The sequence below is a fragment of the Danio aesculapii genome, chromosome 8 (assembly GCF_903798145.1).
Source record: "Danio aesculapii chromosome 8, fDanAes4.1, whole genome shotgun sequence".
Classification (NCBI taxonomy): Eukaryota; Metazoa; Chordata; class Actinopteri; order Cypriniformes; family Danionidae; genus Danio; species Danio aesculapii.
Window position 1 is genome coordinate 18,000,629 of NC_079442.1, and position 21,487 is coordinate 18,022,115.

General features: G+C 36.4%; 1 protein-coding gene across 2 annotated transcripts in view; it reads right to left on the reverse strand.

Annotated features, from left to right (window-relative positions):
* Positions 1 to 21,487, reverse strand: part of rimbp2b (RIMS binding protein 2b) — a 205,094-nt gene that overhangs the window by 123,473 nt on the left and 60,134 nt on the right. For both annotated transcript variants that reach the window (XM_056463339.1, XM_056463337.1), the window contains exon 2: positions 7,540 to 7,623. The gene's annotated coding sequence lies outside the window, so the exon portion shown is untranslated. The remainder of the gene's footprint in view (positions 1 to 7,539; positions 7,624 to 21,487) is intronic.

The window sequence follows — 21,487 nt, forward strand, 5'->3', positions numbered from 1 at the left end:
TGCTATCCACTGTGTCTGCATTCAGACCCAGGGATTCAGAAGGAGAGAAGTCCTCCTCATTTATAGTGTTTACATTGTTATCTTTATAATGATATAACAAACTGTGGTTATGTTTATATGAAATTATGAATAACACATGTAGCAGGGCATTAAAATTACTGTTTATTTCTCTGCATTTTAACTTTTGTAAACTATTAAACCATATGTCTCCTCACTGTTTGTGTCTCATTTTGTTCGCTCCCCTTTTTTTCCCCTGCTCTGCTGGCCATGCCCACTCCTCCCTCCTCTCGCAGCGCTCTACGCCCATCATCAAGCATTTTTTGAAAAGATTCTGAGGTAGACTTGAACCGAAAGAGGGGGATCTCATGGCCCCTTAAAAAGAAATAAGTATCAAAAATTTCACTCCTGCATTTTTGATCAGTATTGTTTTGTGAGCATGAAACACCACAAGTGCTTGAAGTATCAATATTAAACAGTGATGCAGTCGCCCCTTAAGCTCCCAGCGTATTACGTAAGACCTCATATTCGTGTAATTCCACATAAAACCAAGAACCAGGAATCAAAAGTTTAACTCGGGGCATGACCCGATTTAAAAGGTCTTCCTCAGCTGTAAAAAGCCTCTCTCATGTGAAATGGATGAAAAGTCTTTTCCCGAACGAACGCTGAGGTGAGAGGAATGCAGAAGAAGAGAGAGGCTGTTTAAAGGAGCTTCCCTGGCAGTCAGGACCGATTAGTCTCTGTACATACACCGCACTCTTTATCTCGCTCATCTTCCTCTTACCCTCACTTGCGCTTGCTTTTTATTCTGTCTACTCTTTGTTTCCCCTGACAGTGGACCTTGGAGTCAGCTCTCCACGTATACTATAAAGTGTCCTCCACTAATATCCATAATATTTAAAACAAACAATAGCAAAGCCAGAACAGATTTATGAGAATAACTTAATTTTATTTGTTATAAAATATATCTAATATATTTGTCAATTATATGTGTGTACAAATATTGGCACTCATATGAGTTCATACAAGCAATTTATTTGGGCAAAAAGTATATTCCCACTCATATTTGACATCTGTAGCACCACTGTAAAAAATGGCCGTGATTTCAACAGTAACTGTAAAAATGCTACAGTACAAATCCGTAACCTGGTTAACAGTATGTTTCCATAATACTGTATATACGGCGAATAACCGTAAATTGACTTTCCCAAAATTCCCTGTATGGCACATCACTTTTTATGCTTTTTGTTGACATTACTATGGATCTTTTTAGTTGTTTCCCCATAAGTTATGTACATTAGAGAATTATGTTACATCTAATGTTGATAAATAATGTTTATTTCATGACTAATTTTATGCGTGTTACCATACTGGTGTTTAGTAGCTGTGTGAATACACTTTTCTGCTTGTGGGAAAAGTTATTTGTGATGAGCATTGGTTCATTATGTAACGTTCTCATCACCACCTGCATATATATGGCTGTGTTAACATGTCTAACTGTGTAACAAAATGTGTAGGTGTTTTAATTCAAAATACAGACAAATTACCTCTATAAATTCATAAAATATGGTAGTTTACCATAAAAATTAGAAATTACTTGTACGGTTTGTACCGTATTTTTAACGGTAAAGTACTGGCAACCACAGCTGCCGCTTTTTTACCGTTAATTTTACGGATTTATTTTTTACAGTGTGGGAGATAAGGAAACAGGAAATTGTGCACATGTATAAATATGAGGTCAAACTCACTTCATCATTCGTTAAAACCAAAGAAAACAGCTGGATTTGATGGATCACAAAACCTTATGTTGCATGCAAATACCCTACATTTCATTGTCAAAATGATCTATTTTGACATTAAGCCAATAATTCAAAGAAGATTATGTACAGATCACATTCCATGAAGATATTGTGCACATTTCCTAGCGTCAGGATATTAAATCTTAATTTTTGATTAGTGATATGTACAGTATTGCTAAGAATTTAATTTGGACAACTTTAAAGACAATTTTCTCAATATTTATATATTTTAAGAACCCTCATATTCCAGATTTTCAGATAGTTGTTTAACAGCCAAATAGTGATCTATTTTGAAGGTGCCATATACTGTATTGGTTTAATAGGTTAAATTGTTGTCTGATATCTACATAGTAGGTTTATGGCTTCGGTAAGTTAAAAAAAATCTCCAGAAACGGTTTTCTAAGTTCATTTATTACTCCATTAAATACCCATAGCATCAGAAGGTCCATGATTGACCATATATGGTTGGTGCCATGAATAATAATAAGCTCTGCTCTAACATGCCGCTCTTACAGACACACACACACACAGCATGATGTACTCTGATCACGGACAAATAAAAACCCAGTCAGAGTAATGTTAACCTTTTTTGCTCACCAGATCTGTTGTGAATAAAGACTAAATATAATTAAACTTGACAAAAGAGTGTCAGGATGCTGCCACTCCTATCTTGTTAATTCTTGTTTTGGTGGCAGAGTCCAGACACTAGTTCTGTCTTGTTTTGTATGTTGTGCTCTGCTTGAGTTTTCTCAGGTTGAGCACTTAATTTCTGTCATTGTGTGTCTCTTTGTATGAGCGCCGTCTCGGCTGCGCTTGGGCCATGCACTTTCCCGCTTGATGCGGACGCGTAAGCTCTGGGCGTGTTTGCGACACGTGCTCTCGTCCTGATGTTTGTGTTCGTTCTGTCTGCAGCATGGTGCTTCATTCCCAGCGTCTAAGTCTAGTTGGTTTCGGTTGGCGCTGGGATGAAATATGCAAGTTGCATGTGTGAGGGAACGGTGAGTGTTTTCATTTATTATGTATTTGTGTCTTGCGTTCTGTCTTCTGTTGGTGATGTGTTTAGCATGTGGTACATGTTTACATGGGCCGCGTGCTTTAGTGTCTCATGTGAACACGCGGTTACTGAGTTCTCTCATTGGCTGCGTGTTCAAGTCTCGTTTTATGTGAGCACATGGCTTGTGTTGTTTCTTTGTGTCGTGCTCTCCTGTCTATTGTCTAGTCCCACCCTCCTAGTTAAGCCATTATTAGTTTATTATGTTGACCTGTTTGTTTGTTAATTATATAATTATAATTATATATAATATAAATATAATTTCTGCTCATATTCTCCTCATGTCTGCTGTCTTGTGCCAGCTCGTTGTCGTTTATAGCCTTGTCCTGTCGTGTCCAATAGTCCCGATCCCTGCCAGCCTGCCCAGTCAAGTTTGTTTATTTGTTTTGTTAATCGTTTTGTTGTTTTGTTAATGAATACCCATTTTCCCTGCACTCGAGTCCTCGCTCCTAACCCACTGAAACCTTGACAGTATCGTGTTGTATTTTGAAGCTATAGTCAAAGAAAATTCAGCCAGGAATTAATATCGCCACTGGCTTGCATGTCGCCACTGGCTTGCATGGTTCGGGATCTATAGAGCTGCACATCGTTGGATTTGCTCTTCAATATTTGGACTCTCAGTAGTGATTATTAAACCACACTGAACTGAGCTAAACTGAACTGAACTTAAACACTACAAACTAAACTACACTGTTCCAATTTACTATGACCTTTTATGTGAAGCTGCTTTGACACAATCTACATTATATAAGCGCTATACAAATAAAGGTGAATTGAATTGAATTGAATTGAATATCAACCTCTGCATAAACAGATGACATTTGAGCTGAGTGATTTGACAGGATTCAGCAGTCTACACATGTTTGTTGAAACATATGTATCCAATTTCACAATAAACACGATAAATGGACAAAAGATGTAACTAAACATATATTATACCTATTCAGAGTGGAGATGATTTAATGTAAATCTTGCATTTTACATCCTGAAGCCAGATTGAACGTGCCTCGTGCTCTTGTTGCCCAGTAATGCACAGTCTTCTGATTGGTCGTTGTCTACCATGGGTTTTACACTCATGGAATTTACATGAGAACGAGGAAACAGTGGTGTCAGTATGTCCATTGCTATACTGATTTTTTTATTATTCTACTATGCCTTGTTATACCCTAGATTTTCATTATAGGGAATGGGAAACTTATTTATTCAGCTGTCAGATGATACATCAAATCTCAATTTTCTAAAACAGAAATTGACACCTATTGCTGGTTTTGTGGTTCAGGGTCACAAATGGGAAGTGGCTTTAAGAAAATAGCAAAAATGCTGGAAAGTTTCCACCATCAGGGCAATAAAGAGATTGCAGTCAACTTGTAGTGCTATGAATCAGCATGAAAGAGGATGGTCTATCGCTAAATCACTAAAGTGTCAATCTGTAAGGGTAAAGGTTCAAAGGGGTCAAAACATCTCAAAGAATTACAGCATGAGAATCCCTGAATTTAAATGCGGGGTCAGGAAGTCACCAAAGCTAGAAACCAGTGTCAATTATATCATCATGAATTCAAAAAGTCTTTTTTTTGTCTTTAGTTTTTTTTTGTTTTGTTTGTTTGGATTGTTTGTTTGTTTGTTTGTTAATATTTTGAGCAAAATATCAAAAGCTTAAAAAAAAATACAGACTTTTTTTACATTCTTCATTTCTCATATTTACTAAAGGCGTGTGTACACCAAATCGTTTTTGCACAACTTGCGTCATGAATTTGTTCTCTAACTGTTTTTTTGAAAACATAAACATAAAACATAAAACAAATGCTCATAACCTTGCCATTCTGCTGACGTTCTATAAAATGTGGCTCTCAAAACAACTTTGAAAACAACAAAAAAATACACCTACCCCTGGAAAAATACTTTAGTAAACACATGCCCAAAGGATGCCAATATTATTGGAGGGCACTATGTGAACAGCAAGACAGAATGACAGAGAAGGCAAAGAGAGAAAATGCCCTTGAGAGTGTGGAGTATGTGTGTGAGAGTAAAATGAACAGCATTTCCAACATCCATGTGCTTCAACCAGCAAAACGTCTTTATCAGCAATTATGTTGTTCGCTAAAATTGTCCCCCTGGATCCAAATGTATTGTGCCAATCAAAATCCAGAATCTAATTATGAAAGTGAAGCACACAGCTCTCAAGGGTGGGTTGGAAAAAGTGGGCCACTTCCCACAAGGTCGGTGGTTTGATCCCTTGTAAAATCCTATGCTACTGTACCTACAAAACCTTGTGAGGGTTTGAGAAATGCATCGTAATGCTACATGTGCTTTTGGTTACAGTAAAAGAAGCCATTTTATAAAAGGAAAAAAAGGCTACAGATTAAAATTCAGATTAAATCAACTCTTACTAAGATTAAACGAAGATGCTGACCAACAGTCAACTGAAAGAATGCCTTCTCTAAATTAATTTTTAATTATTGCCTGTAATGGTGGAAATGGGCATTTTCAAGAAACAGACAGTTTCCATTTTGTAAAGTTCAACAACCTTTTGCCTCAAAATAACACTCTTTTCTTTGGTTTCACCCATTGTGATGAATGAGTTTGGCCTGTGTGTTTCCTCATATGTTTCCTCATATTTATAGCCCTGAGAAACAGCAGGTATGGGTTGAACAATTTCCTCTCCCTGGTAACCCAGGTATACTCAAAAAATGTCAAAAATCAATTCAATACACATAACCATTTTGCTCACATGGTGCAAATAATTGAAAAATTGTGCACACTAGGGATGTGCAGTAAAATGGAAAATCAATGGAAAAATACTGGTACACATTATATTTCAATTGGGTAAACTAAAACACATAATTCTTGCTGGTTGTACAAACTACTTATTTAAGATAAGCTGAAACAACACACCTCTGGAGATTTTTTTGGGAAACTTTTTTATTCAATCCACTTAAATTTGTTACATTAACTTAATGGACTTGTGTTAGGACGACATGAATGAATTGAGTGAAACCCTGCATTTTTACAGTGTATTGTGCACATTGAAATTCAGTGCTTCACAATTGAAGCTTTGCTGAAACTAGTAAACTTCACAACAGAACAATGCAATGGATCATCGAATAAGTAAATCTCCGTTAGTGTCCGAAACTAGTATATGAGGACAGTATTAGAAGTGAAACTATCATTATTTTGTATATGAAACAGATGATAATGGTGAATGAACTGACAGTAAAGCTTTAACCTGTGTTATAATTTAATAGGTAAGCTGACTTAACAGTGATACAGAAATGATTAATCTTTTTCAAATGAGATGATAAATTAACTGATAAGAATGTTAACAATAGTGTGTTAAACACTATTGTGTAACACTAGTGTAATAGTGTATTAAACACGTACCTAACAATCTTTCATCTAAATGTACAATTTTTTTTGTTACAGTCTGATGCACAGGTATTAATTAATGAAAAACAAATAATAATTCAAATGCTATTCATTTATTTTTAAAGTAAGTTTTATATTCGCTTATATTGGCTGGATATTTATCGCCTATGGTATCAGTGTAGTAAAAATCCAACCCAGGCTCATTATTGATACGTACCCTCTATATAAATGACTGGAGATCACGAAATAGGTCCCAGGAGGTATGTTTTCTTGCAGTTTTTGTTTGTGATACCACTGTGTATGCTTTTTCAGATCTCAAATTTCTCTCGCAAGTGCCATTCGCGCCTGCTGTTCTCACGTAAATCCACCAGAGGCCACTGTCGACTGACTGACTGACCGATAACTCCCACCCACCTCCTTCCCTAAACCTAACCAAGTGTTTTCAAAAGCACCGATTGACCCAATCACCCCCTTCCCTAAACCCAACCAACAGTGTTTTCAAAAGCAATCCAGAAAAACAAAAGTGTTTTACCAAGATTTCAGATCTTACCACGTTCTCACCCTGTTATTTACTTGTTTATTTGATTTTTTTGCCTTTTGGTTTTGTTTTACCTGCTATCTGGAACCGTTCTTCACCAGACTTGAACCCCGTCGTTGTGGTCAACTCCTCTCTGCGTCTCAAGTTTGCCGACATACTGTACATGGCGAGCTACTGGGAAACTGGTAAATCCGTCCGCACAGAGGTAAGCGGTAGTGCAAAAAGAAACTTACTACCCCTTAGCGTTCAGTTTAAATACGAAATGCAACCATGGTAGCTCTGGCTACATAATTCGCGCTCTACAGAAATGTATACGGCGGTACATATTCACAATGAGCCTGTGTTGCATAGATAGCAAGGTATTAGATTCCAGTATTGTACAGAATCCAAATTTATGGTATCAAGCCATCCCTAGTGCACACATATATTTAACAACTCTATTTGGCTTTCGATAAAACATCAGTTTTCAATGTTTTGCTTTTAACAAAAGCAGAGTCTTCTGTAAATATTTTGAGCAAAATATCTAAATCTACAGATTTTTTTTGCTTATATTTAACAAAATGATTTCAATTAAATACATAAATGCTTTCATGTGGTCACAGTTTATTAACCCCAACAATCTCCAATGTCTTAGTACCTGTAGGCCCCTCAAACAATCCTACCCTATTAACTGCAGCCCCAAATGAATCACAACTCAAAAAGCTATGTATGGCGTAAGACTAACAGTAAAATCTCCCATAAGAGTCTGATACGACACCCAGCATGCGATGTGAACAAGTAAAGGCTCTCACTAGAGTTTGACATGACTGGCTCTTTTTCTTCACCTCCTCCTCAAGGACTTCACACTCCTTCCTCTTCCTGCTGATCTCAGTCTCCTGAGGGAAGAAAGAAAATAAATACTGTTAGATGGATAGATGCATTCAATTTGCTGTTATGGATGTGGCCCTGATGCAGGCTCTATTTAGGGAGGTTGTCTGCGGTATAACACACAATCTGTGTATGTATGCATGTGTATGTGTCCGCGTGTAGGTAATAGTAGCACATTCTCCAAGCCAGTGGGCACCCGTATACATCATCTGTCTATAAATAGCATCCATTCGCTATAGCACAAATGTTGCGAAGCCACCAAGCCTGAAAGTCACTAAAAATACAAGCGCACTAAAAGAAAAATGAAAACACGCGCACGGTTCTAATGCACATGCTATATGTATTCATGAAAAAAATATGCTCATTGTGAAAAAAAAAAAAAAAACATGCTTATATATGTCTCTAAATACATTTAGATGAAATAAGCAATGATTTCAAGAACCCAAAATCAATGGATTATATCCATGCATTGTTCACTATATTTATATATTATTTAGATACCACTTAAAATATTTTGGATCAAATTAATACTAAATGAATATCAAGATTCGGTCTAGATATTAAGGAAATACATTTGTAAGTAAGAAAATAAATAAATACATTGAACTGTCAATTTTTTTATTATATTATAAACTTATATTTACAAAATGGTACTGGAAAAAACACCCATTTCACCAAGATGCTGAAGTTTTAATGAAGTATACCAAATATATTCATTTTTTAGAATGCAGCATAGGTCAACTTTAATCTTATTTGTATTCTGTGTACAGATTTTACCATTGAAATCATTTCACATCAAATTGGTGTTTTATTTTTTAAAAAGAATACTAAATATATCCTGTCCTGGACCAGGCCGTATCCTGAGCAGCTACTGTGGTGGTCATGGAGGAGTGGAGAACATGAGACTGATTCCTGTGACGCTCCAGAGACAGACGAGTCTTCGCTGAGGCCAGCTTCCAGCCTCCGCCTCTGAGACTGCAGCTCTGCACAAGACGTTTGGCCAGCGGAGAAATTAAAATGGTAGTGCTCAACTGAGCCTGGTTTCTCTCAAGGTTTTTTGTCTTCACTTTCGCCAATTAGTGAAGTTTTTTTTCCCTCTCCGCTGTTGCCACTGGCTTGCATGGTTCAGGATCTGTAGAGCTGCGCATTGTTGAATTTGCTCTTCAGTATTTGGACTCTCAGTAGTGATTATTAAACCACACTGAACTGAGCTAAACTGAACTACACTGTTCCAATTTACTATGATCTTCTATGTGAAGCTGCTTTGACACAATCTACATTGTATAAGCGCTATACAAATAAAGGTGAATTGAATTGAATTAAATATTTACCATTTAAACATTATTTTGTAATGCAATTTGGTATTACACGCATACAGTACATATACATATACAGTTGAGGGCCAAATTATTAGCCCTCCTGTGAATTACTTATTCGTTTTCAAGTATTTCTCATGTGGCTGGAATAAATGCACTTTTTTATTTTAAGATCAATATTATAACCCCCCTTAAGCATTATTATTTTTTTGATTGGCTACAGAACAAACCATGATTATACAATACAATGACTTGCTTACACTGTGTAAAAAATATAAATGTTCATTTAGTCAAGACAGCTTGTGTTTTCAGTTCATTGTCATTTATTAAACTAAGTTAATCATGTTCTAACTTAAGTTCCGCAAGCTCTTTTAAGTCATTCATTCATTCATTTTCTTTTCACATTCACACACATACACTATGGACAATTTTTTAGCTTACCCAATTCACCTGAACCGCATGTCTTTGGACTGTGGGGGAAACTGGAGCACCCGGAGGAAACCCACGCGAACATGCAAACTCCACATAGAAATGCCAACTGACACAGCCGAGGCTCAAACCAGCGACCTTCTTGCTGTGAGGTGACAGCACTACCTACTGCGCCACCGCGTCGCCCTTTTTAAGTCAGTTTAACATAAGTTCAATGGACTCATAAGGTGAATTAGATTCAGCTTAAAAATTTAAGGCAACCAATTTTTTACAGTATAATTACCCTAACTTGCGTAGTTACCCTATTAAGCCTTTAAATTGTACTTTATGCTGAACAATCAACATATCAGTAAAAAAAAATCTAAATAATATACAGTAAAATATTATGTACTGTCATCATGGTAATAATTTAAGAAAAAAGTCATTAAAAATAGTTATTAGAACTATTATGTTTAACAGAAATTGAGGAAAAATATAAAAGAATTAAAATTGAACAGGAGGGTTAATAATTCTGACTTCCACTATACATAAAATGCATGGGTTATTGATAGGTTATGCAATTACCATATCCTTTAAATATTAGCAAAACTAAGTACTTAAATATTTCCCTAATTAACTATTTTGATGTTACAAAAAGTAATAATTACATAAACAAACCAATTAATAAATGATATATAGAAGGTCAGATGGTCATCTCAACCACACAATAGGGATATCAGTATATGGTATAAGAGTGAGTGTGTGTGTGTGTGTGTGTGTGTGTGTGTGTGTGTGCGTGTGCGTGTGTGTGTGTTTATATGTGGTATTAGTAAATGGAAACATCCATCATGCTGACTGACACCTGGGATGAGCGATAGAAAAGCCAATTTAATAATAAACGAATATCCATGAGGATGAATGGATAGATTTATGCATGGATTAATGGATGTGTTAGAGAGATGCAAGATATTAAATCCTTACTGGCTCACACACACACCGTAGATGTAAAAAAAAACCACACAATAATAATATAAAATATTTAAAATCTAAAAAGCTATGCTAATGAGCACATGGCCGTTCCTACTGTAGCACATCTTAATGCAGGGAAGACTTCTGATCTAAATATATCCTCTGTATAGTATTTACTGAATTCTAATTCATAGCGATGAAGCTGCAAGTGTGGGCCAAAGACATCATTCTCTCCAAATGTAATCCTTTCTGTTAAAAATGATTTATGGGACATCATTTTAAATTTGGCTAGAGGTTCAGGTCATCTCCCTACATAGAGATTACATTTCTCTGCAACCAAACAAAAAAGCAGCTTCCAGACAGCCTCCATAACTTTTGTTATGATTGAAAATCAGGGTTTTTCCTGCCAAATATAGTACTTTTCTGAAGTTAAACATCGGCATTGTGTGGTCTAAAAATGCATATTGTCTGAGCATGTCTGAAAACATTCATTCATTCATTTTCTTTTAGGCTTTCCCTTTATTTATCGGGGGTCACCACAGCGGAGTGAACCCCCAACTCAAGCTACGGTCACACTGGGCTTTGTGTGTGCGAAATTCCGACACAATCTCACGGCAATTCGTAACTTTTTGATTTAGTGGCTAATTCGTATAAATTCGTATCATCTAATTCGTATATTTTCGTACGATTTGCTCATCCTCCAATGACGGTTGGGTTTAAGGGTGGGGTTAGGTGCCACGCCTCCTTTTTAAAATCGTACAATTTCGTACGACTGAACTCGTACGAATTCGTACGAATTAGCCACGAAACTGGCAAAACGTAAAATACTTACGTTTTCTCGTGAGATCAGGCTGGAAATTCTGTCGTACGGCGCTGCGAAAAGGGGCGGGATTAAACAAGATGATTAGACATTAAAAAAAGCGAGCGATTGCTCCATGTTTTCAATTTCTGTCCAGAGAGGTCCTGTTTTGATACTCGATTGGTCTCACGCAGTCAAGTGATGCGATTTTGCAGGTCAGAGTTCACCAAGCTTGAACTTTGCACCGCAGCAACCTGCGAAACTTGACGCATGACCTTGCGTTTCCGGTCTGACGCATTCGCGTGCGTATGAATGGAAGTCTATGGGAAGAAAAGTCAAGTGTGACCACAGCTTTATCCAGAATATGTTTCACGCAGCGGATGCCCTTCCAGCTGCAATCCATCACTGTGAAACTCCCACACGAACACGGGAGAACATGTGTCTGAAAACATGGCACCTTTATTTGCTATTTTATGCATATGCAGCATTTATTTATATAGAGGTCATGAACATAAAGAGTAATTATAAAGCGTATATCTAACTAAACTGAAAAATGGTGTCTAACTTTTTCCCATAGCTATGTGTGTATAAATATACAGTATGTACTGTATATCTATGTTTTTGTGTGTGGTCCTGCTATGTATTGAGACAAAATGTCCCCACAATAGCAATACCAGTAATCTTTGATCTTGCAGGGACATTTTTTGTCCCCAAGAGGAAAAAGGCCCATAAATAATACAGAATGAAGCATTGTGTAAAACAGCAGCATGTTTTCTGTGAGGGTTGGGTTAAGGGGAATGTTTGGGGCAAGGGTATAGATTATACAGTCTGTACTGTATAAAAATCATTACATCTACAGTATATCACTGAAAAAAATGACTCAAAGATGATTCCTTGGATTTACTAAATTTATTTACGTTGTAAAGTGGTTGTAAACAATTTATGTGGGTTGAATTTAAACAAACAAATGAAGTTGAACATTACTAAATTTAATTTGTTTGTTAAAATTCAACCCATATAAATAGTTTGCAACAATTTTGCAGAAATCTATTTTTTTAGTGTAGGATGTCCCCATAAAACATACAAACCCCAATGTATGTGTTATACAGGCTTCTCACCCTAAGTCATTCTAAGACTTTCCCTGGCTTTTACTAGCTCTGTTTATGTTTATGTTTTTAAATGAACAGGAATATCGCATAAAAGACATGCGAATAAAGCAGAGTTTCCATCCAATGAGTCAAAGAGAACAAAATCTTTACTTGCTGATTAACTGGCGCCAAATATCAACAGTAAAAACAGAATGTCCTGCAGTAGGAGAAGCTGCGTGAATCTTTTCTTCATTTAATAAATGACTTGCACCTCAGAAGACAGTATGCCGACACGCAATGAACGCGCGGTGGCATTTCAAGGTGTGAAACGCAGAGCACAGATGCTTTTGGCAATTCTGGAGGTCATTAATAATATAATAACAATAATAATTCTGAAATGGTTAAGGTGTTTTAGAATGTTTGACATATTTTTCAGATGTGCTGAGCAGGCTGGTTTGTCCATTCACACATATTTTTACCATCACATGATCTCTTATTACAAAATCACATGACTTCTTTAATGCGCGTACTGGAATTTGTTTGGTAAAAGTGTTTCCATCGTAGTTTATCTGCATCTTTTCTTATTGAATGAAAAGTTTATCCTACTCAGTTATGCGCATTTGTTTTTTTTAAAGCATTTTCAAAATCTTTGTGCATCTTGGCATTTCCATCAACCCTTTTTAATGCACATATCCAAAATGTGCATAAAAACAGGTGGACGGAAATGTAGCTACTGACTAAAAAGCTGAATTTCCATGATCTATGAGCACTGATCAGACAAAAAATATCTATTCAATTGCGTGTTGTCACGTCACATCTGTTTAGGACACAGTGCTGAAAACCAAAGCAAAGTTGAACTGGAAGTTAGATTGAATTGCCTTATTGAACTATTTAAGGGGCTTTTCAATCTTTTTGGTTAATACAACATTAGTTGTACATATCGATAACAGGATGATTATTTTACAGCAATTAAATACGCGACAAAATAATGGTTGCAGAGGGAAAAAATCCAGATTTAACAGTAATTAGCTTGCATCCTAATAAGCTATATTTTAAATCCAGTCAGTGACCATTTATGCCACCTAATATAGGCTACACTTACAAAAATATAACCCAATATAAGCATAAAAGAAAATTGTTTACAATTATTTTGCTTAATTAAAGTCAAATTAATAACAAAGATCCCTGACATTCTATGACCTGAATAAAATATAAATACATTTATAAAACGTCTGGAATAGACCTTTAAAAACTCCATGATATTCCAGAAATTCCATGATCCATGGATCCCTTGTTATAAAACGTGGAGGATTTTGCACCAAGGTCACCATGCACTTTAAGCAAAAACATCAGCACAGTATCCTACACTCACTAACATTCCCACACACTGATCAAGTGAATCAATGATTTCATAGTTTGTTTTTCCGCTGTACGTGCATCTCTTAGCTTGTGATATGGTATGAGTGTCTTCGCTGTATGTGCATGTGCAGTTACATAACTTGACTTGGCACAGTGTGTCTGTAATATGCCAGAGAGTAATGGCTGTATCATTCTGCAGTTTGCCACTGCACACTCTTGTTTAGCGGAGCACAGACTTACGTAATATAGATTGGCAGCGTAGATGTGGGACATGCCGGTGTTTAATGGCTGTAGTAGAGCAGTGGGTTTCCTCCGACATGGCGGTAAGTGTTAGTATGAATATTTAACATTTCGTCAGCAGCCATTTGTCTTAAAGCGCAGCGCTGATGTTCATTTAAACCAGCTCGGGCGACACGCTCAATACAGCACACGCTGAGATTAAATGGACGGAGGGAGAAACCCGTTCGGTAGAGCGATCTATCAAGGCTAATCAGCCGATTATATAATGCCTTCACTCTGATGTTTTATCCGTATCATCAGCTCAAACTGTGCAACACTGTTCAAAGCTGTGCAGCCATCTGGAAACCAGTGTTAATTGGTATCCCGGTATGATTTTTTTCGACCTCTTATAAAAGTGCATGATGGTTTTTGTAGAACACATGAACTTATTATGTACTGCAGCAGCATAGGTAGTGGTTCAGATAAAAAACATGGAATTTACAAGCTTTCACGGATAATCTAGAGAGTTTTATTACAAGCTGTTTACACAGTGGCAACAAAAAAAGTGATTCAGTGATCAATGCATCAAAACTCGAATTCATATTTCAGCTATGTTGAAACACATTACAAGTTTGATCAACTGTGATAAATAAATATTCGAGTATGAAAGTTACCCAAAGTTTACAACCATCAAGACATGTCCTCAATCTTTTCCTCATGCTTGTTTGTTCAGACTTTATTAATCCAAAAGGGAAATTCACATGCCACAGCACAGCTCTCTCTGTACTATAAGATAAATAAAATAAATGGCATATATAAAAAGACATGCAGATGATGAACTTTCACTCTATTATCTGTAGGGGATCAACCTACGTTAAAAGATCGATCAGGGATTTATTAGCTCAGTTCAATGAATCAAATCTTAAAGATTTGAGTCAACTGATTCAACTCAGTTGAGTCAGACTGAATCAGATTAAAAGCTTTACACTTTATCAACCAATAATATTAATAAAACTACATTCATACTGCACACCTTAGTTTCAAACAATGAGTAGACACTAGTCCATATCTACAGTATTAATGTTATTTCAATTCAGCATAATTCATCTAATATGACTTTGGTTATACAATCTGATCACTGTTGGTAAAAATGACTTCCTGTATCGTTCCCTGTAACACCGGGGCTGAATTAATCATTATAATTCATGTAAAGTAAATTTAGCCATTCTTTAAATAAAATACTTGTTACAAAAATGATATATAATGGTGCAAACTACATGTAATAATTTGAGACAATTAATAGCAAGAAAATGGCAATCAGATCTTTTTTTGTCATCCTTAATCTTCATATTTGATTACTGTTCTTCCGTTTAGTAAATGCTAAATGTTTTGACAAGACATTATACGCTGTAAAACATGCTGGGTTCCACACAATCGATTTGTGTTGGGAAAACATTAGGAAATTAAGTTAACTTATTAGTTTTTACAAATTTGAGTGGACTGAACAAAACTATTATGTTGTTCCTCAAAAAACAATATTTGTGTTGTTCCAACTCATTTTAAATAAGTTGGTTGAACAAACAACAAACATAATTGTTTTAGTGTAGAACCTAACAGACCCACACACACCACACACGCAGACACACACATTACCGAGGATCATTACAGATTTCCCTTTTTAAAATTATAATCTGAAAGTTTGTAGATATTCTTTATAGCCTTAATTTTTTTAAAGAGGTGGTGTAAAGTATATTTTTAAGATTTGGTTGTGTGTATGGGATGCAAAACAGTGTGTGCTAGTGCTTCATTTGTCAAAAATCATGTTATTTTTTCACATACCTTTAATTTTATACTGCTACTCAGCTAACATGAAAACGGCAATCATATTTCCTGGTTCCTCCGAAGCCACTCCTGAAGAGGCTCTGATTGGTCAGCTAAAATAATGTGTTGTGATTTGCGGATTGGCTTCACGTCACCAGGAAGGGACATGCCTTTACTAGTGTAAATTATCTACTGTGTAAATAATGTGTAGCCATATCAGTTGAGCCTGAATCAGACACAAAACATGAAGAGGACACAGTTGAACCTCATGCCTGGTCTCTAAAATAAAATCTGACAAGTGTCTTTCATATATATTTGGGTTATAAGGCTGTGTAAGTAATACGAAACGTTTTAGCGAAATCAAGTTCATTCAAATGCAAAAGGCACAGAAAGTGACCACATAGAGAGACATTGCAGTGTCTGTGAAGACTGTGAGTGTTCATAGGTATTTGACAGATAAACATGAACTTGTAGCTAAATTGTTAACGGTGCCAAACAGCATTTCCCATTATTTACATCCTTGTTTAGGACACTGCAACAACATACAGTTAATGCTAGAAACTGTGCATGTAATAGATCGATTAACAAAGAAAAATACAGTTTGTGGCTCACAATCCACAGCTTCGTTTATTATCATTGAAACTATTCCTTCTTTGAGGAGTTTTTAGCCGAATCCAGCACAGAACTGGGAGAGATTATGGAAGCTGTCCTTTGTCAAATGCTAGTGCTATATCTTCTTTTATAATTCTCTGGAACATAATTAAATTGTAAGCACTTCTCTCTATTTGTCATGTCCTTTGGAAGCTCAAATACAGAAACAGAACACGCTCTGTGAAAATAGCAGTGTTTGGATGGCTTTCACTGCTACTAACTTTACAACGCCACTGTGGCCACGCCTCTTTGCTGCGCATTTCCTAGGGGATGTAAACTGAAGGGTTTATGACATCAGATGTATTTTAGGGTAGTCCCCAAACTTTATTCACTGCAATTTTTACTAATCTAACTCTGTAAAAGCCGTTGTCTCTCTTTGCATTGAACTTTGAGCGTATAGAGATGTTGTTTATGCTCACACAGCTATATTACACAAAAACTAAAGTTTAAATTATAATATCGTCAACCCAGGCTCATTCTGAGAACGTAGTCCCGTGGACGCTTTTGGAGACTGCGAAACACGTCCCGGTAGGTACATATTTTTGCAGTTTTTGTTTTCGCGAATTCGCGAGAGGCCGCTGTGTGCGCTTTTTCTTTTCCCGAATTTCTCTCACGAGTGGCGTTCGTGCCCGCACTGTTCTCGTGTAAGCCCACCAGAAGCCGATGTCGAACGACTGTCTGGCTGACTGAATGAATGATTGACTGTTCGACCGGCCAATCGACTGACCCACCCTCCTCCTTCCTTAAATCCAATCAATTCTACCGATTGACCCGATCACCCGTTACGTTCCCTGATCCCAACCAACAATTTACAAAAGCCGTTCAGAAAAAGAAAAGCCCTCGTCTGATTTTTACCACGTTTTCGGATTTTACCACATTCTCACCCTGTTATGAACTTGTTCACTTTATTTTCGAGACTCGAACCCGGTCGTCGTCGTCATGGTGGTCAACTCCTTTCTGTGTCTCAAGTTCACCGACGTACACGACGAGCTAACTGGACAAACTGGTTGCAGCGGGAAAGCCCTCCACACGGAGGTAAGCGGATCAGCCGGTAAGCGCGAAAAGGAACGGCGTCATACCGCCCCGTAGCGTTCGCTTAAAAAAATTAAATGCAGCCATACGTACCTCCAGAAACGTCCACGGGACTACGTTTTCAGAATGAGCCTGTGTTATTGTAGTGGGCAATCTCTTTAATATTTTGTCTTCTAGTGCATCTTATAAACGTAATATATAAAAAAATAAGTACACTACAGATGCAGACTTAATACAATTAAATATGTTTGGTAACACTTTATTTAACATTGACCTTGTTACACATGTTCCATGCAACTACGATTGTAGTAACAATAAATTAGAAGTAATTATATGCTGCGAACATATGTAGTTTATTCATTTAGGCACGTGTTGTTTATTAATATTCCTCAATGCTTAAATGTATAGCAATAAGTAACACTGTAACAAGGAGACATTTTTCCTGAAATAACATAGTACAGTGAGTGTTACTATTGGAATTTACAATCTTGCATGATATATTTCCTTTTTACTCTTTAAACAATAAAATGTAATTATATCTGTTGTTTTATTATTTGCCAGTTGTTTTTAGCTGTGAAAACATCTTCACAAACTGTTATAAAACAACATTAGAGTCCATTCACTGTGGAGAAAAAGGAATTTATTTTTATTACTTTTGTGTCACGTGTAAATAAGGGTACAGAGAAAGATCCAATATGCAAGTGAAAGTTTATTTGACACTGTCAAATTAAGCCAACAGGGCTACAAATGGAGGGCGAGGACACTGGGATACTTGGGCAGGAACAGATAGGCGAAGCGAAGTCCAGTAGTCACTCCTCTTAGTCCTGAGCACATACAGACTCACATAAGCAAACACAATGAACTGACAAGGAAACATAGAAACGTAGCTCAGATATAGACACAATAATGAACCTCAGCTGGTGATCAAATCAAACAGCTGAGTGCCGACATAACACGTGACCAAACAAATACACGTGGACAACCAAACAACACAAACCCACGTGACAAAACAGATACTCCGGAAAGCGCACAAACCTGCAACCGTGACACTTTTGTGTCTTTATTTTTTATTATAAAGTGTTTAGACTAACAACAGATTAATCAATCTTTTTCTTTTGTATGATACCATATATTGACCAGGCATGCTTCTTCTTTTTTACTGTGCTGCGTACTTTTTAGAAGGAACTGCTGACAAGAGGAAAATAGTAGAATAAGAATAAATTTAGTGCAGGGGCCCTTGTTCCAGACTGCTGTCTAATAAGAGGTCTAGACATGTCACAAGTTGTCATGATGCTTGTAGAAGTTGTGAAATATATTGAAGATGCACTTAATTGTTTAGTTCTGGTATGCAGAGAAGGGTTGCAGAAAGAGGAAGTACGTCTGGGGTACAAGAGCCAAAGGACTGCAGAATGACTGATAAGTGACGTTACACCAAAACTCCACCTGTTAATATCAGTTGTATATATGCTGGAGTCAGGAAATGTATGTTAGTTGCGAACCTCCTGAATGTAATTCTTGTATTGCATTGGGGTAACATAACCCAGAGCTCTGTCATGGAATTATACATTTGTATCTAATAAATGATTAATATTTTTGGCATTAAAGAAAACCCTCTCCAGACCTTTTCTTATTGAGCAAGCATAGAATCGGCTTGATATTCCAACATCACTGCACCACAAAGACAACACACCTGCAATCCTGTTGCTTGATCTGTCTATTTAGAGTGAAGCGAACTGACTCACAGATAAAGGACAGGTCACTGACACTATATTACTACCTTACAAATGAGAACAGCGAGGTCAGCGGCTTCATTCCCACGACAGGCATAACACACACATCCCTGTTCAGCTGGTATTTATGAGGTGATGGATAGAGCAAAACAGAGCAAATGGAGAACGTCTAGCAGAAACTGTTCAGTTTGTCGGAATGTTGTGCACAGTGACAGAATATGGTTTGCTTGAATGTCAAACCATAACAAACAAAAAAAAAGTATTCTATTTATTCAATATTTTCCCCCAGAATGCAATCCACAAGTTTCACAATCATCTGAAATGTGCTGCATATTCATGTCGGGCATGGATTAGTGCTAAATGAGAGAGACGCGAGTATTTGTATAACACATTTATCATATGCCATCAAACTCATGTCAGACATTAAGCCTAGTTTAAAGTTTATTATTTATTTATTATCTTTTCCAACTGATCCGATGTACAGTTTTCCTAACGTTTTCTGGGGCAGTCAAAATTTTGAAGCAGTAAATGACACAGAGCATTAAATCCATGCAGTACACTACATTCAGACCTTCATTTATCTATCTAGCACTCATTAGAAGAGCCTAGCAATTAGCATAGAACATGCTACTGCAGTAACAAGCTTGAAACATCCTAATTCGTCAAAGTTTATAAACTTTTTACTCATCTGATTGTTTTATATAAGTATTTTTTATTTAATTTTCTGTTCTGCATAATGCTAAAATATGTTTTAACACTTCATAGCCATTTTCACACATACAGATGTTCCAACAATTTTCCAGGAAGGGATAGTGTGTGAACAGGTCCGTTTTGAAAATACAGGTAAAGTCGTTCTTTTTCTGGAAAGAGAAGTTGTAACATTACCGGTAATTTGCCGGAATTCTGCTCTGTGTGAACACAGAAGGAAAATTAACGGAGAGAGCACATTCACGTTTATAACACGTTGACGTGAGACGTCTACTCCAGCCAATCAGAACATTCAGAAGCATTACATCCACGCTGTTTATGAAAATTAAAGCCTTTGAATATTTTTCCCGATACATTTAGTCAGAAAAGCTCTCTGAAGGAGCCGGTGAGCACCAGCACACACACACATACTACGTAAATCTCAACATGCGAAAGTGTACCTCCATATGTTTTCATCGAAGTTGTTCACAATACTTATCCATCCACAGAATTTGTAATGTAGTCAAATGTGCAAACTTTTAGCTGCGGTAGGCGCTTCTGCCTTTGTCTCTGGGAATGAATGCTACCGTTAAAGCTGTAAATAAAAACAAAAGCCAGACCCCTTCTATGTTTACAAATACAAGCGCAGCCTTTTAGAGGTCATTTCTGGTTAATGATGGCTATTTGTTTGTTTGTTTGCTTTATTCATAGAGCACATTAAAAAACAACAGATGTTGACTAAAGTGCTTTACAAAATAACCAGCATCCAAAATGTTAACTATATTATATATATATATATATATATATATATATATGTGTGTGTGTATATATATATATATATATATATATATATATATATATATATATATATATATATATATATATATATATATATATATATATATATATGTAAAACAGATTAAAATGAATTAATTGCAATCAATTTGGTAATGGATGTGTGAACGCTCTTTTCCAGTACAATTCCATAACGCCGTTGCCTGTATGAACAGAGTTTTTTTTTATTTACCGGTAAAGTCGTTCCAGAAATTTTCTGCATATTTTCCGGTATCACTGTGTGAAAGGGGCTAATGTCACATGCAGGCAGAGGAAGATGAAGGAGCGAGAAGATGTGGATCTTAATATCAGCTTTTTAACTTTTCATTTCACACACACAAATAAAAGCCAAACAATGATGAATTATCAAAATCATAGTGCATCTATATAACAATTTAGCAAAAACTAAGACAACAAGCCACAAAAAACCTTAAACAAAGACAAGGCTTAAATTCCAAAGATAAATGGAGAACCAAACAAGACCCAGGTGACTACAGTCAAATAACAATACTGTAGAAACAAAGGAAACGGGAAACCAAATAAGACCCAGGTGACTGCAATCAAACAACCATAGCAACAAAGAATATAAATAGAAAATGTTAGATAAATAAATTTTATTCATTTCCATATATTCTTTGTATATATGTACACTTTTAAAGGAACCCAAAGTTAATGTTAAATGTATGTGCTTCTTGATATAATCAAATGCTCAACTGTAGTTTCAATCAGTTGAATGGTTGGAATGTCCCGGTTGCAGGAATATTGTGCTGAAAATGATTTGATTATATGATCAATAGGATTCTACCAAACAATAGACCAATGATTAAAGGCAATGCTTCATCATCTGTTTGTATGCCTGTATATAAACTGGTCTCGAAGGACTGTCCTTTGAGCAACCTCTTGTGTTTCTTCTGTATTGTTCCCATGCTGCAAGAACATTAAAATCACAGAAAATGAAG